Source organism: Myodes glareolus, chromosome 18 (assembly GCF_982192425.1).
Source record: "Myodes glareolus chromosome 18, mMyoGla1.1, whole genome shotgun sequence".
NCBI classification, from domain to species: Eukaryota; Metazoa; Chordata; class Mammalia; order Rodentia; family Cricetidae; genus Myodes; species Myodes glareolus.
Window position 1 is genome coordinate 29,681,443 of NC_142043.1, and position 17,824 is coordinate 29,699,266.

Below are 17,824 nucleotides of genomic sequence, written 5' to 3' on the forward strand. Positions count from 1 at the left end.
TAATGATCTTGACCTCTCTTGGTCATATGTTCCCTTCTGCCTCTCTTTGCTGGAGCTTGGCCTATTGCTTGATTGTGGATCTCTGCATCTGGTTCCATCAGTTGCTGAATGAAGGCTCTGTGATGATAGTTGGGGTAGTCACCAATCTGATTACAGGGGAAGACCACTTCAGGTACCCTCTCCACTATTGCTAGGATTCCTAGCTGGCGTTATCCTTGTGGAATCTTGGGAATTTCCCTAGCACCAGGTTTCTCCCTAACCCAATAGAGGTTCTCTCTATCAAGATCTTTCATTAATCTCCCACTCCCTCAGCCATCCTGTTCCTTCATGTTCTCCCCATCCCTCCCCTCCCCTTCTGATGACTCTCAATTATGTCAGTTCTCTGAAAACACTCCTGTTAGTTTAGCCACCTGTAACATACTAGTCTAACAGCCAAAGACAGGAAACCGTCTGAATAAGCTGGATAAAAAAAATTGTTTTTATCAGCAAAGCAGGGAGGAGGAAGCTCATTTTCTGGCCCCAAGAAAAGTCAATGGGCAATTAAAACTTTATGGTTTTCTTTCGGAACCCTTCCAAAGCATTTCTTTAACTATTTCTCATATGTCTGCTCTGTCAAGTACCTCAGCAAACACTGTGGGCTCCACCCACCTCTCCTCTGCTCCTTGATGAGCCTGAAGTTAAACAATTGCTGAGGTTCTCCTCTGGGTTAGCGTTGGCCACCATTTCCATTAAGGGTTTTGAGCCACTCCTCATTTCAGTGAAAAATAGAGGAAAGCACCGTTTCTGTTTTAAAGAGACACAGCAGCATGACAGCCTTCCTTGACTCTGCCTTATGGTGCTTGGAAGAGATCGGGGAAGACATATTGACCTGGTGGAAAAAACAGTTACCAGCAGGGAGACTCGAAATGCGGGATGAGTCAGGTACTTTGGATGGGAAAGGGCAGGAAAGAAAAGAAAGAGGGGGTGTCGAGAGGGCCAACTGCTAGTATGGAAATGAAGCAAGGCAGGGGTGACGAAAGACTCCCATCATATCTGCTGTGACTACCTGGAGCAGGTAGACATCTCTGTTAAGTATCTTACAGATTCCCCCAAGCTTTCCACCCTCCGAATTCTCAGCTAAAGAGAAATCAATGATCCCTTCCGCTTATATTAGCTGTTAAAGTTATCACACAACGAAAGGGAACTTCCTGGGCTTCCTGGGCTTCTGAAATGCTTTTCTATAGACTGAATTTCACTACGTACTGTACTCCGCAAAGCTTCAGGTATTGGCCCACCTAGGGTGATAAAGAAATGAAGAAAGAACACACACACAGACACTTGTACAGGAAAGCTGGATGGGGTGGGTTGTGCTCCATCCAATGGAGGGCAGAAACTGCAGCCACAGAAACCTGTAACTTCAGTGACTTCAGTCAATTGTCTCATACGTCTGAACTGAGGAGGCAGGCTTAGCTAATCTCAGTGGGCAGCTTCTGTAGGGTCTTAGGCTTCCATCATCTAGGGGAAGCTGTGGTTGATAGTTGGTTGATCACTTGTAAAGACTTACATTTAGACCAGAGGAAGGCTTTGACCCTGAGCCGTACCTGGGGAGGGTTTTGCCATTTTCGTGGGTTGGAGGCATTGTGATCCTTGACATGGCCATGATCATCAATGACGCACATTCACTCAGCTACCCCATAGCCCAGGCTGGCAGAGATCTCATGAATCTCCTGCCTACTGTGCCAGACCTACAGCCTGGTCTTAGAGAATTTTCTACTTAATTATCCTGGTTAGGGCTTCCATTGCTGTGACAAAAGATCATGAACACAGCAATTTGCAGTGGGAAGGCTCTATTTTATTTTATGGCTCCAGAGACAGTGTATTGCTGAGGGCTTCACTACAAGGCTTCAAGCAGGGAAGCCTGCTGTTGCTTACTTGCTTCTTCCTTCTGGCTTGCTCAGTCTGCTTTATCAACAAACACAAGACCACCAGCCAAGGAGTGCCACCGTCTACATCAGTTATTAATGTAGGTAAAACCTCTCAGACTTGTCTACAGGATAATCTGGTAGAGGAACTTTCTCGATCAAGATTCCTTCTTCCCAGGTATGTGTAGGTTTGTGTCAAGTTGACCAAAAAACCAAGCGGGACAATTGTGAATTACGAAGAAGCAATTATTAAAATAGTTAAAAAATAAATAATGGCTTATGGGAGATTTGTAACTGTGGCTTCTCATTATTTATTTCCTTTTACTATCAATACAACATTTCTCTTAAAGGAAATCATGACATTGTTCTTTTATATTCAGCCAGTGCTCAACACCGCCGCTAAAGTTTGAGCTGAAGTTAAGCAAGTTAGAAGTTTCAGTCGTTGGTAGAGGGTTAAAAAGAGGAAGTAGCAGGAATCCGTGTCTTCTGGGAATGAGGGGCTAGGTTTTGTAAGCATAAAGCAGTTGCTTTTGACTGCAGATGTAGCTCTGAGAACCTTAGCTTGGTGCTTTCAACACCTGGTTCTCTAGCTTTACTTCCAGGTCGGGAGGTTTCCCAACTTTCAGGATATTTCTTTTGCTAAATTACCTCAACTATTTCAGTTATTTTAATCTATAGGACCCTGTTTCATTCAAAAGATAGTCTTAACCAATTAGACAGATTAAATAAAAGTTGGCTCTATATCATGTTATACAGGGCTATCCCCTGAGCCACTTTACCTCTGTATCAAAGAGTCTGGTTGGGCTCCCTCAGTAAAGATCACCACAGGGGGTCCTGTGGACTGTTGATCCTTGGAAGGAGGCTCATGAGACTTCACCTGAGTATCCAGTCACTCCTCCTAAGCAGTTTTATGTAATTTATTATATAAAAAGCACAGGACTTTCCTAGTTAAGCGTGTACTGTTGTTGAGGGGATGATGTTTTAAGACTGTGGAGTTTGATTGGACTTGACCTCTCCCAGAAGTGAAAATTGCATCATGAGTTTAGTCACATGAAATTTAATAGAATCCAGATGCCAGGTTCATTTCTTCTCCTTTTGAAGATTCAGCAATATTGGTAAGTTCTGTTTGGATTGGAAGAACCCTTGATATAACATGTTTTCAAAAAGATTTATTTTAAAATTTTGTGTGTGTGTGTGTGTGTGTGTGTGTGTGTGTGTGTGTGTGTGTGTGTGTATGGTATATGCAAGTGAGCTTGAGTACCCTCAGAGTGCCAGAGGAAGGTGTTGGATCCCTTGGAGCTGGAGTTATAGGCAGCTGTGAGCCACCTTACATGGGTGCTGGAAACTGAACTCCATTCTTCTGGAAGAGCATAAATGAGCCATATTTACCTCCTAATAAATCATGGTCTTCAAAAGTCCTGATTGTTGACCATACTCCATTTGTATCATTATCCTAAAGGGTGATTATGAATAATCTTTTTTTTAAATCAACAATAAGCTTTAGATATAGGGATCAAATAGTCTTTCTCTTCAATTGCCAAAATGAGTAAGCCAGAAAAGCAATACCTCCCCAGCCTCTCGAAGCCACTCTGAGACAGAATCTTCCATTTAAGACAGAGTATTCCCCAACTCCATTCAGCTAGGCTTGCCAGCAAGCTTCAAGGATCCTCCTATCTGTCTCCCTTGTCTCAGATTCTTTGAGACCAGGGAATACACACACACACACACACACACACACACACACACACACACTCACACACACACACTCACACACACACATATATGGATGCTTAGTGTATTAGCTTTAGTAGAGAGGATCTCGGCTACTTGCTAAGTGGGATATTGACACAGTTGCTCAGCTTCTCTGAGATGTAAATAGAAATAAAATAGAGATAAAATTAAAATTTTGTATGAATGTGAGATCAAATTATATAATCCCTGTAAACAATTAAATTCAAGACAGATTATTGTAAATTCTTAATAAATGTAAACTACAGTTATAACAATGAAACTGAACAGGATATATACATATATGAAATTATCAAAAATTTAAAAGTTAAATTTAATTAACTTAAATTAATTAATTAATTAATTTAATTCCTAAGTCTACAAAATGTTAAAAGGCAATAGAGAGAAAGCAAAATAGAAGTTTGATTTATGAAGTTTTTTTTTCTTTAAAAATGGAGCAGAGTGGTTTTTAAATTTTCTGAATGCTATGTCTCTTGAGAAATTGGATCATAGGACATTCGGTAACTGGTGAGATGGCAATTCTCACAGCTTTTAAAATATGATTCTCCAACTGCACTTAGAAATTTAAACCACAGAGTGACAGAGACAAATGTGCTAGACATGTGTCATCATTCCTTTTTCTTTCTTTGCTCCTCAGTGCAAATACCTGTACATGTATACATAGACAGAACATACGTATTCTGCCTACCCTGGATGGAGGACTTGGAGATTCTTTCTCTATTCCTGTTCCAAGAGTACCCAAGGTATAAAGATTCATTTCTATTGGAAATTAAATCTATCTCTGGAGAAGTAATTTTCATTTTATAAAGTCATATGTTATAAAACTTGAGAAATCATTCCCAGAGGGCCCCTTGGAAATGAGTCATAGAAGGACTGAACTTGAATCTGAAACAGCAATTATTCATGGGGCTCAAGCCTGTCAGGTTAACAAGCCAGATTGCTTCATTAAACGCAGAGGGCAGGAAGAAGTGAGAGCCCCGCAGCCGGTGTGGGCAAGGTCAAGAGCATAGGTTCCCTCCTCCTCAATAAGGAGGACACAAGAGCCTGTGCACACTGTGACTCAATGTCAGGGGATGACCTCTGTGTATACACCTAGGTTAAATACTGAAACAAAATTCTAAGACTGAAACGCTGGAGCCTGCTGCAGTGTTAACCCCAAATAGCCAGGGTTAAAAATGGGGTGTTTCTCCCATCCAGACTGAAGAGTTGTGGGGAAGGGGGAAGAAAATGTGCGTTGTAGTTTATAAACTTAGCCAGACTTCTGTATCTGTTTCGTGAGATTTGGGTGCGACGTCTCTCTCATTGCTCTCTATGCTTCTGCATTTCCAACAGAGTCATTTTGTAATTTAAGTACCTTTCCACTTCATTTTAAATCCGCAGGTGTCCTTGTGACCTTGATTTCCCGACAGTCATTTCTGCTGAGCTAACTAACCAAAACAGACATTCAGGGGCAAAAAATGAGAAAGCGAAAAATATTAATTTCCTTATCAAACTAAAAAGGTTGATGAAGCAGCTTGGCAAATACAGCAGACGGCAAGGCTCTGGGCAAATGCCAAGAAAGACCACCAAGCTTGTTTATTCCCAAGAACATAATCCAAAGCAGAGTATTCCATAATATCTGAGGTTCAAGGTCAAATTAATACTTCAGGCAAAAATGACACTTCTTTCTTTGTTTTCCCGGACCCAATCCTGAAACTTATAAAGCTCCAATCATCCAAACAGTGCAACAATTTCTCAGAAGCCCTTGGCCTGAAGTGTGGTGTAAGTTATGTTTATATGGAAAACACAGTCTATTTATTATATCTGTGTGTTTGCTGAACTTTATATAGGTGTGTATTTACTTGGCAACCATTGCCACTTTTTTCCCTGTGGGTACACACTGTTCCATGCCTGGAAAAGGTTTGCTACCTTCTGTGTGTGGCCGCTTTAAATGTCAAGGTTGCTGCTGCCATCCCTTCGGGCTCAGCCAGAATTATGTGCAAAATTGCTAGCCTTGCACAAGAAATGTCTTAAGAAACAGAGTAAGAACAGAACACAAACCCTTCCAGAAGTGTTTGCCTGGGTGCTTAGGTCACACACAGCTTTAAACATGCATCAGCCACTCATGCAATTGCCGGGAGATGCACCGTCACTGTGTAATTACTGCAGTTTTCAAAGGAATTAGCATGTAGTTACTATGAGCAACATGTTCTCGTTTGTGGAAACAATGCAATTAACTTGTCCTAGGTTAATAAATTAAAGGCAACACAGGCTCATCTAACAGCTGCTGAGAGGAGGGGTTGGCCGGCACCCACATTTGCCGTGAGCTCTTTGAACTTAATAGCCTCTGTACTCTATGGGTGAGTCTTGCTTTGGGAGAGTTCAGTACATGCCAACATTTACAAAATGGGTATTAAAGAAAGTTTGAACATGCTTGACTAGGAGAAAAATGTTAGAGGTAAGAGGGAAAATGCAGTAGGAATGATAAGCCATAGCACTCCAATTTGTATATGAAATAGAATGGAAATAAGACATGCAGATGTATACCCTGGGTCCATCCACACTGGCGTATGGCCCTTGAGAAATCCATCAGGAACTCACATACTACAATTAGGAAGACAGCTCAATACCTGCACAATGATGCCTTGATTTTTAAACTGGGCCAAGGGGCTCTTTAACCCCTGCATCTTCTCTCATTTATATTTAATAATAATGGTTCTAGAGTTGATTGAAAAAGGCTGTTTCACATATTTGTTGAAATAATGACATATTCCAGTGGACAGTTTAATGATGAGGACTTTTTTTTTCTTTTTGTTTTGTATTTCGAGACACATTTCACTGTGTAGCTTTGGCTGTCCTGGAACTTGCTCTGTAGACCACACAGGTTTCAAACTCACAGAGATCCATGTGTCTCTGCCTCCCGAGTGCTGGGATTAAAGACATGCTCCTTTACTGCCCAGTTTATGAAGGCTTCTGTTTAGGCCTCCTGTAGTATTCTGCTTTGGAATGTTTTTAGAAAGTGACCCATCACCTCACTGCTTAGGTAATAATTGCTAAAACTGGAGGGGAACTTCAGAGCACCAAGCTCTGGCATGGATCTGGCAGGTCTGGGTCTTGGTGGCATCTTAACTTTTTGGCAGTGGCACTTCATCAGCGTGTTTACCCTGAGGTTAGCTCTGAGATGCCCTAACAGCTCATATAACAGCATTTCTGATCCTGTCTGTGAGGGTGTTTCTAAAAGAGGTGATGGCTTGAATCAATAGACCAAATAAAGAAGATCCACTCTTACCAATGTGGGCAGCAAACATTCAGTCCTCTGAAAGCCCAAATCAAATAAAAAGCAGAAACAGCAAATTTATTTTCTCCACAAGTTGAATTTAAGCTTCTGCTAGAAATGTCTGTGTTCTCAGGCTTGTACACTTAGATTGGTTCTCAAGCTTTGGGCTTGGGTTGAAACTGAGTGTCTTAGTTACTTTTCTATTGCTGTGATAAAACACTATGACCAAGAAAATTACAAAAACAAGTGTTTATTTGGAATTATTCTTTCAGAGGGTTAGATTCCATGATGGTGGAGCAAAGGTGTTCCTGATGGTAACAGGAACATCAGAGAACTCATATTTTCATAGGTGAGTAGGAGACAGGGAGACACACTAGGGATGGTGTGAAACCTTAAAGCTCACCCTTAGTGACACAGTTCCTCTAACAAAACCACACCTTCTAATCCTTCTAAGACTAATCCAACCAACTGGAAACCAAGTATTCAAACACATGAGCCTGTGAGGGCCATATTCATTCAACCCACCACAATGAGCTTCCTTGAGCCTCCATCTTGCAAAAAGAAAATAATGGGACTTCATTAGTCTTTATAAGCATTGAATCTATCTATCTATCTATCTATCTATCTATCTATCTATCTATCTATCTATCTATCTATCTATCTATCATCTATCTATCTATCTATCTATCTATCTATCTATCTATCTATCTATCTATATCTACTTACCTATTATCTATCTATCTATCATCAATCTTCTTATCTACATTTCTATCAATCTGGGTTATATTTCTCTAGAGAAGGCTGAACACTCTACCACATAACATATGTGAACATCTCTCATTGGTTGGAATAATTAAGTTTAGCTTTAATGACTAGAAAGAATTGTCTTTCCTGTGTCTCCTGCTTGATTGGTAAATATAAGATTGTGTACACTTTCTTGACATCTGCCAACAATATGTCTAAAGGACGAGCCATTCAGTTACAAAGGCAGGCATTATACATTCTTGTTCAGCCCCTGGTTCTCCTCTTGTCTCTCCACTGTTGTCCATCTACTCTCAAGTTCACATAGACGTCCAGTGAGAAAATGGTAAAGTGACACAATTATTGTCTAACTGGAAGTGAATGAGATGCTCTTCTTTCCTGGCATTAGAGAGCCAAAGGCTCCACGCAGCTGTGTCAAAACTTCAAACCAAATATACTTTTCAACTTCTTTGAAAATTTTCATTATTTACTTATTTAAGTTTGGAGGGCACACGTAGAAGCCAGGGGACAACTTTCAGGAGTCAGTTCTCTCCTTTCAGCATATAGCTTACAGTGATAGAAGCCAGGTTTTCACCATCTTGTCGGCCCACATTATTTTACTGTTTTAAAAGAACATTTTGGAGACAGTGCCACTATGTCGTCCTGACTGGCCTGGGACTTGCTCTTAGACCAGGCTGGCCTTGAACTTGCAATGTTCTTCCTGCCTCTGCCTCCCAAATGCTGGAATTAAAGGCCTACACTATATCTGGATAAATATTTTACTTTTGATAGACCCTTTTGCATGTCCATTTGGGCATTTTCTTTTTCTATGTTACAGTAAGTTCAGTAATGTTTCATTGTGTTTTATGTTCAAAACAAGACCCAAGTAGTCAATCTAACCTTTAAAAAGGACTTTTAAGCAGATGCCATTTGAAATTATATCTACGTTTTAAAGAAAATACACAGTTAGCTTCTGGACTAAAGGTAGATCTTATTCTAGGATATTTAGATAGAATTCTAACAGAATCTTAAGTTGAATAAGCATGATATTCACATATTTAGCAGACTTTATTGTTGAAATATCACTTGAAAATTAATTTATTGATAAAAAATATTCTTTGTTAGTTAAAATGGAAGATGAATTGATTTTGTAATAGTTTCATTAAAATAATGGCATTTTTATATGTATATGTCTGGGTGTATGCATACTTGTAATATGTGCAAGTTTGTGGTACATGTCCACATGTGTATGCTTGCACATAGAAGCCAGAAGATAGCTTTAGGTGTCATTCCTCAGACACTGCCCACTTTTTTTATTTTGAGATGGAGTCCTCATTTCCCTGCAGTTCACCAAGTAGGCTAGGCTAGCCAGCAATGGTACTGCAGAGATCTGCCTGTCTCCAACACTCCAAGAATGGGTCACAATGCATAACTTTATTTGATGATTATTATTTGTTTTTTACTGGAAAAAGTTTTCATGCAATATATTCTGGTGACACTTTTCCCTCCTCTAGCTCCTCTCATATGTTTCCTACTCCCCCACTCACTCAAAGCCATATCTATTCTCCTTTTCTTAAAGAACAAGGAATGCACACACACACACACACACACACACACACACATACACACAGCCAAAAAGCAAGCAAAAGACTAATACGACAAAAAAAAAAGCCCAAACAAAGCAATATGAAGAAAAGAAAACCCTACAAAAATACCATTGCGTTCACTTTTCGTTTGGTGAACAACTGTGTACAGGGCCCACCCTGAAGTGTGGTTAGTATACCCAATGAGACTCCACTGGAGAAAACTGATTTTCCCATTGCAAGCAGATGTCAATTGTACATAGCTTCTTGGTTAAGCCATGTCCACTTCCTTCTCAGTGCTGGGAACTTATCCCGTTCGAACCTGTGCAAACCCTGTGTGTGCTGCCACAGCCGAGTTCGCCTGTGCATCAGTTCTGTTGTGTTTGGAAGACGTTGTTTTCTTAGAGCCGTCTCCCTTCTCTGGGTCTGTGTTAGTTCCCATCGACTGAAAGAGGAAGCCTCCCCGATGATGGATGAGCAAGATCTATGGGTATAACAAAATGTTATTATGAGTCATTTTATAATGGAGAGGTTTTTTTTTTGTTTTGTTTTGTTTTTTTAAACTTGGACTCTGGGATCAAACTCAGTTTCTCTTGTTTTCAAGGCAAACATTTAAACACAGAGTCATCTTTCCTGCCCAATAATGTTAAAGAATAACCATGTGTGTGGGCAGAAGCACAGTTCAGTTGTTAAGAGCGCATAGTAGTCTAGCAGGCGATCTGAGGAGCACTCTCAGCACCTGTGTCGAGTGCCTCACAATTACCTGTAGCCCTAACTGCAGGGGATTGGATGTGTCTGACCTCTGTGGGACCATGCACTCATGTGAATATACCCTCACATAGACACAGGCACATAATTAAAAACAATAAAATGCATAAAAATGTTTTGTATTATCTCAATATTATTTTAGTGGTCTTTAGTTAATGCCCATTCTGCTATCTACTATACTTGCTTTGATTGTCAGTTCAAAATTAGAAGATAAAATTTATTTTTAAATGTCTTTTCAAAGAGTTTGGTATTCATATAAAGTATGTCAAAAGTTTTATCAAGATTCAACACTGGAATTTTCTTTTTCCACATGATTGTGTATGTGTGGATGATGTTTGTATGCATTCACATGTATGTGGGGTCACATATATGCTGTCTGGTTGTGTATATATCTATGTGTGTGTGTGCATTCACATGTATGTGGATTTACATACATGCAGTCTCGTTGTGTATATATTTATGTGTGTGTGTGCATTTGCATGTATGTGAATTCACATACATGTAGTCAGGTTGTGTATATATTTATGTGTGTGTGTGCATTCACATGTATGTGGATTCACATACATGCAGTCTGGTTGTGTATATATTTATGTGTGTGTGTGTGTGTGTGTGTATAAAACGGCATTTGATGTCAGATGTATTTCTCCATCACTTTCCACTGTTTCCTGGGTCTCCTGCTTTACCTAGTACTCTCTAGTCTGGTCAGTCCAGCTAGCTGGTGTGCCTGGGGATTCCTGTCTACACCTTTCAAATTCTTGGCTAACAGGCAAACTGACAAACCAATCTTGCTTCTATGTGGTGCTGGGATTGAACTCTGGTCCTCACATTTGTGTGGTAAGCATTTATCACTGAGCCATCTCCCTGGACTCCAACAGTCTTAATTTTTCAATTAGTTTAACTTTGTGCTGTAAGATTCTATTTTGTATAACAACAATGAAAGTTTATAAGCCTTAAATAACATATATTTTCTTATTTCCTTAGACATTTTTTTAAAAAAGACAGCTTATATAGGGCTTATTTGTTAAATAAATGAAAGAGAAAAGGTTGCGTTTATGATAAAAGCTAAAAGAATGCCTGAGCAAAGAGGTGCTTGCAATGGCTTTCTCCTCATGAAGGCATGGAACAGAGTCGTGGGCTGTCTAGGAATGGGGGTGGCTCCACAGAGTTCCATTTTTGACTACCTGAATCATCCTGGGTAAATTAGCTAGCAACACTACCTTTGCCTCTTCTCATTTGCAGAAGGACTTAGCCCATATGAAGTCAGGATATATTTAGAGCATGAAGCATTGTAATACGCATTATCATTATGACAAAAGATTTATATTCTCAACATCAAACTTCAAGACACTTCTCTTAGAAGCAATGAATCTCTGCACGGGTTATCTGTCATTATGAGTTTAATCTAATCAGAAAAGCAGCTGGATGTTATTAATATGAAAAGACCTCCCTGGTGTTTAGTATTGATTCACTGATTACATGGTTTTAGCATCATAGCAGTAGATGAGAATTTTAAAACCTGATTACCATCAAAACCAGTAAATTAAAGGGACGTGTTCCTGACAACCACTTGTCTTCTCTAAGAGGATTGCTGCATATGATCTTGGTGACTATCTCAGAGCAAGTCATCGAGGGGGAAATGGAAGAAACATTATGGCCTGTGAACATAATTCTTTTTAAAAAAAACTTGATTTTTAATTGTTTTTATTGAGCTGTATGTATTTCTATGCTCTCCTCCCTTCCTCTCCCCTTCCTTTCTACCCTTTCCCAGGGTCCCCATCCTCCAAATTTACTCAGGAGATCTTATCTTTTTCTACTTCCCATATAGATCTAATCCATGAGTCCTCGTTGTTGTCTAGGTTCTCTGGGATTATTAATTGTAGGCTGGTTTTCCTTGCTTTATTTCTAAAAGTCACTTATGAGTGAGTACATATGATATTTGTTTTTATAGGTCTGGGTTACCTCACTCAATATGATGTTTTCTAGATCCATTCATTTGCCTGCAAATTTAAAGATGTCATTAATTTTTTTCAACTGTGTAGTACTCCATTGTGTAAATGTACCACATTTTCCTTATCCAATCTTTGGTAGAGGGGCATTTAGGTTGTTTCCAGATTCTGGTTATGACAAACAATGCTGCTAGAACATAGTTGAGCACATGTCCTTGTGGTACAATTAAGCATCCTTTAGATATATACCCAAAAGTGGTATCACTGGGTCTTGAGGAAGGTTGTTTCCTAATTTTCTGAGAAATCGCTATACTAACATCCAGAGGGATTGTACCAGCTTGCATTCCCACCAACAATGCAGGAGTGCTCCCTTTCCCCCACAACCTCTCCAGCATAAGTTGTCATCAGTGTTTTTGATCCTGGTCACTCTTACAGGTATAAGATTGAATCTCAGAGTTGTTTTTGGTTTGCCTTTTTCTGATGGCTAAGGATGTTGAGCATTTCCCTAAGTGTCTTTCAGACATTTTAGATTCATCTGTTAAAAGTTCTCTGTTTAAATCTGTACTCCATTTTTTTTATTGAATTATTTGTTCTTTTGATGACCAATTTCTTGAGTTCTTTGTATATTTTAGAGATCAGCCCTCTGTCCTCTGTGGAGTTGGTGAAAAATCTCACCCCCCCTTTTTTTGTTTTTTGTTTTACAATACAGGGTTTCTCTGTGGCTTTGTAGCCTGTCCTGGAACTAGCTCTTGTAGACAAGGCTGGCTTCAAACTCACAGAGATTTATTTGTCTGCCTCTGCCTCCAGAGTGCTGGGTGGGATTAAAGGCGTGGGCCACCACCGCCTGGCTTCTTTTCCCATTTTGTAGGTTGCTGTTATGTCTATGTTATGACCCTGTCCTTTGCGTTACAGAAACTTCTCAGTTTCAGGAGGTCCCAGTTATTAATCGCTTCTCTCAGTGTCTGTGCTACTGGGGTTATATTTAGGAAGTGGTCTCCTGTGCCAATATGTTCAAGTGTACATCCTACTTTCTCTTCTATGAGGTTCAGTGTGGTTGGTTTTATGTTGAGGTCTTTCATCCATTTGGACATGTAGAAGAATGAAAATAGATCCCTATCTGTTGCCATGAACATAATTCTTATCATTATAAAATTTACATGATTTTTCTATATATTTACTTCTGTTTTTCTTCCAATTCTTTCATTGGACCCTATTCTGTTATTTTTGAGCTAGGGACTCTTGTAGCCTAGGCTAGTCTTGAACTTGCTATGTAGATGAGGATGACCTTGAACTACTCTTTGTCTCTTTGTCCTAAATGCTAAGGTTATAGGCATGTGTTATCATGCCAGAAACTCATTGGAATAACTAACAGGCTCATTGTAAATTAACAAGATGTTTGACATTTAGAAACTTCTATGTATGTATGTGTGTATATATGTAAGTATCAATCAATCCTCTACCTGTCTATCTATACCCACCAAAAAGTTTTGCTCTACAGCTTAGGGTAACCTTGAACTCATATTCTTCTCATTCTTGTTGCTCCAGCGCTAGGATTATAGCATGCCCCACCACACCCTGCTAGTATCAGTGTCTCGCTGAGTAAAATGCACTAGTGATTCAGTAAATGAATAGGTGCAGAGATGACAACTCTTCCGTAAGACCTCCTTTGGACATGTGTCTTGGTAATAGGCACTAAACATTGTACGTCAATGATGAGTGTCTAATTAAAACCACCAGCACTTCCTGCGTCCCAGCTGAAGTCAGAACTGTTTTGAATTATCCGTGTCCCTGTTCTTTTTTTTTTGCTTTTTAATTATTTTATTTTATTTTATTTTTTTTGAAAGTAAATTTTATTAAATTATAAAAGTTTCCATTTCCGCCCCTCTTCCCAACACCCTCCCACTCCCCCCACTCCCTCTCCTCCTCCCTCTTCGTCCCTTAGGGCAGTCAGGGTTTCCTGCCCTGTGGGAAGTTCAAGTTCCTCCCCCCTCCCTCCAGGTCCAGGAAGGTGAGTATCCAAACAGACTGGATCCCCAAAATCCAGTATATGCAGAGGAAACAAGTCCCAGTGTCATAGTCAATGGCTTTTCCGAAAGACTTCGGGCCAGCCACATTCAGAGAATCCGGCCAAATTCCGAGAATCTGGTTAGATCACGTCCTCGTTCAGTCCCAGTCCAACTGGCCTTGGTAAACTCTCATTAGATCCGTTCCCTTGTATCAGTGGGTGATAGCATCCCTCGCAGTCCTGATTTCCTTTTTCATGTTCTTCCTCCTTCTGCTCCTCATTTGGACCTTGGGGGGCTCAGTCCGGTGCTCCAATGTGGGTCTCCGTCTGTATCGCCTAGATGAAGGATCTATGGTGATAAGCAAAATATACATCAGTATGGTTATGGGCCACGGCCGGTTCAGGCACCCTCTCCTCTGTCCAGAGAACAATCTGGGGGATCTCTCCTTGGACCTGGGATCCCATATATAATCAAGTCTCCTGTAAACCCTAAAATGACTCCCTTAGTTGAAATATATTCTTCCCTGATCCCATATTCATCCTTCCTCCCCCCCCCATCCCAGGCCACCGAGCTTTCTCCATTCCTCCCCTACTCCCTTCTCTCTAACCCTCTCACCTTCCATCAACCCTCCCCCACCCTATGCACCCGAGGTTACCTGGGCCGTGTCCCTGTTCTTAGTGCTTGACAACAACCTACCAGTCTGCTGAGGAGGCCACGTGACCATAGCTCAACAACTATTCTTTCAGTACAAACACAACTTTTAACTGGGTTTTGGGATTTGGCGGATGAATACTGCAAGCGGCCAACCTGGGCTGGAATCTAGCTTAGGATGGCCCCATGTGAAGTCCAGCTCACAGCAGAATCAAAACCATCTCCTTAAAGGATAGTTTTGCTTTTATCTGCTTTTGTATTTCTGGGGTTCCTTGCAAAAGTTTGCAATGATCCATCATTGAAAAAAAAAAAACTTGAGGTTCTGTTTTTGTTGCTAAGAAGGATTAAATAGAAGTTCATGAAAAAAAGACACATTGGAGTCCCTAAATATTAAGGTTAACTTTTGAATCACCAGAGCAGAACATATTAAAATGTAGTCTTGCTTTCCTGGGTGATTTTGAGTCAAGAAGGCGGACAGCTTTGTTTTAGGGCACGTGCCAAGCTGCTGTAGGGCAGGGAGTAGATTCACTTCCCTTCTAAGTTAATAAACTTCTTTCCCTTCCCTAATTGGAGATAGTCCAGGGTTATAAAGATGGTATCTCCCTCTGAGTCAGAGGCAGACAGGCTTTCCGATTAGGACAATAAAGGCAATGTTTCTATAGGGATGAGTGGGGAGGTTTACTAGTAGTCTTTAAAAGAGTGAGGGCTTTCTAAGTTTGGATTCTTTAGCTTCCAATCAACTGTAGCCCCCTACCCTCTGGGTGTGTAGCATCTACCTTGGTTATGTCTGCTTCTCTGCTGCAGGTGCTGTGTGAGCATGGGGCTCCTGTGGTCAGCTGTCCTATGCATAATAAACTGTACTGATACATGTGGCCTCATTGTCTCCTTCCTGACTGAATCTATGGAAACTTGGCAAACCGACTGACTTGGCAGCTATCATGGTAGCTGGTGTTGAGGATCTGTTTGGTTGCTTGTAGGAACTTCACCTCTAAAAAAGTGCTGACGAAGAGAAGCTCATACAGAAGGTGAATTCCCACTGCTATTTTTTTTTTGATTTTTCAAGACAGGGTTTCTCTGTAGCTTTGGAGCCTGTCCTGGAACTAGCTCTTGTAGCCCAGGCTGACCTTGAACTCATAGAGATCTGTCTGCCTCTGCCTCCCTAGTGCTGGGATTAAATCCTGCTCCACCACCGCCTGGCTATTTTTCCTGCTATTTTAATGGCAATCCCATCTTCCACGTCTATCCAACAAAGGAAGTATTTTGATTATGAGATCCTCATCTACTTTTGAAAGGACTGTCCAAATTTCACTGAGCTTAGCAGAAGCAGGTTGCTATGTCCTGCCCTCCAGGGCCTTATTCAATGAGTGTGGGGTACCAGACTGAATTAGCTTTTGAAAGGAACATACTAGTAACATAAGATCAATGATCCAATGTCTTCTTTAAGTAAAGCTGTAAGTAGGCGAGAGGCACAAAGTTAATCTATGCCTTTCCTTTGCAATGTGTAGGTGTAACTGAAGAGGCACACGGAGATATTCATTGTGTCCCCATTTAGAAGCAGTTCGCTAGTCAGTTTTTCAGCATCAAGATCTTCCTTGCTAGGGATTCAGCTGTGACACAGAGATTATTCATCATTGGACCCATTTAGAAACATTCTTCAGTGTAATGGCCCTTGTAGGAAATCATCTTTTTAGTATGTAGAGTGCAAGACTGAGGTGCTAGCTTGTAGCTGGAGCAGGCCTAACCACTATTCAAATGACCAAGCATTCATTCCTGCAAAGCTCTCCAGTTCTCATCTCGGGGCTTTGAGTTTTATGTTATCAGTTTTCTAGTAAGATATGCTGATTTGTTTGAGCACGGGCTTGTGGTGTGTGGATTATTCTTAACATTTCTTTTATTGTCAGCACTGAAATTTAGTTAGTTGTGTCCTATGGATTGAATTGAATTTTTCCAGCTTTGTAAAATGCTGTTCCCTCATACCTAAAGATTCGATCGCACAGGAGATATCGTTGTTCTTTTATTATTTACAAACGATTTAAAACTTACTATTTGACTATTTAATACAGTATACAGTGTATTTTGATCATATATATTTCTCGTTCCCTGATGTTATTCCATTCCAATTCTCTCTAGGATTCTTCTTCCAACCATGTCTTCTCCTACTTTCGCAACCTTAAAAAATTAATCCAACATTTTTTAATTGGGTTAATTAGAGTTTTAGTGTCTAGTTTCTTGAGTTCTTTGTATATTTTGGAGATCAGACATTTGTCTGATGAGGGGTTGGTGAAGATCTTCTCCCAGTCCAAAGGTAGCCTTTTTGTCTTACTGACAGTGTCCTTTGCTTTACAGAATCTTCTCAGTTTCAGGAGGTCCCATTTATTCACTGATTCTCTTATTGTCTGTGCTACTGGGGTTCTACCTAGGAAGTGGTCTCCTGTGCCTATATCTTGTAGACTACTTCCCACTTTCTCTTCTATCAGGTGGTCAGATTAATGTTGAGGTCTTTAATCCATTTAATCCATTTGGACTTGAGTTTTGTGCATGGTGATAGATATGGATCTACTTTCATTCTTCTACAGGTTGACATCCAGTTATGCCAGCACCATTTGTTAAAGATGCTATCCTTCTTCCATTGTATACCTTTAGCTCCCTTGTCGAAAATCAGGTGTTCATAGGTTTGTGGGTTAATATCCGGGTCTTCTATTCGATTCCATAGGTCGACTTCTCTGTTCTTATGTCAATACCAAGCTGTTTTCAATACTGTAGCTCTGTAATAGAGTTTGACGTCAGGGATGGTAATGCCTCCAGAAGTTCCTTTATTGTATAAGATTGTTTTGGCTATCCTGGGTTTTTTGTTTTTCCATATAAAGTTGATTATTGTTCTTTCAAGGTCTGTGAAGAAGTTTGATGGGATTTTGATGGGGATCGCATTGAATCTATAGATTGCTTTTGGTAGAATTGGCATTTTTACTATGTTGATTCTCCCAATCCAAGAGCAAAGGAGGTCTTTCAGAAGGAGGGAGAACGTGAGCAAGGAAGTCAGGATCAGAGGGAACCTTCATCTGACGATAGATGGAGATTGAGACAAAGACCCACATTGGAGCACTAGACTGAGCCCCCAAGGTCCAAATGAGGAGCAGAAGGAGGGAGAACATGAACAAGGAAGTCAGGACCACGAGGGGGGCGTTCACCCACTGATACAAGGGGACTGATCTAATGAGAGTTC

The 17,824-nt window shown here is 40.4% G+C and overlaps 1 long non-coding RNA gene across 1 annotated transcript in view; it reads left to right on the plus strand.

The window, feature by feature from the left end:
- The first annotated feature begins 719 nt into the window (after positions 1 to 719).
- Positions 720 to 17,824, plus strand: part of LOC146890752 (uncharacterized) — a 57,948-nt gene continuing 40,843 nt past the window's right edge. The window contains exon 1 of the long non-coding RNA XR_014998446.1: positions 720 to 921. This is a non-coding gene — a long non-coding RNA (uncharacterized LOC146890752). The remainder of the gene's footprint in view (positions 922 to 17,824) is intronic.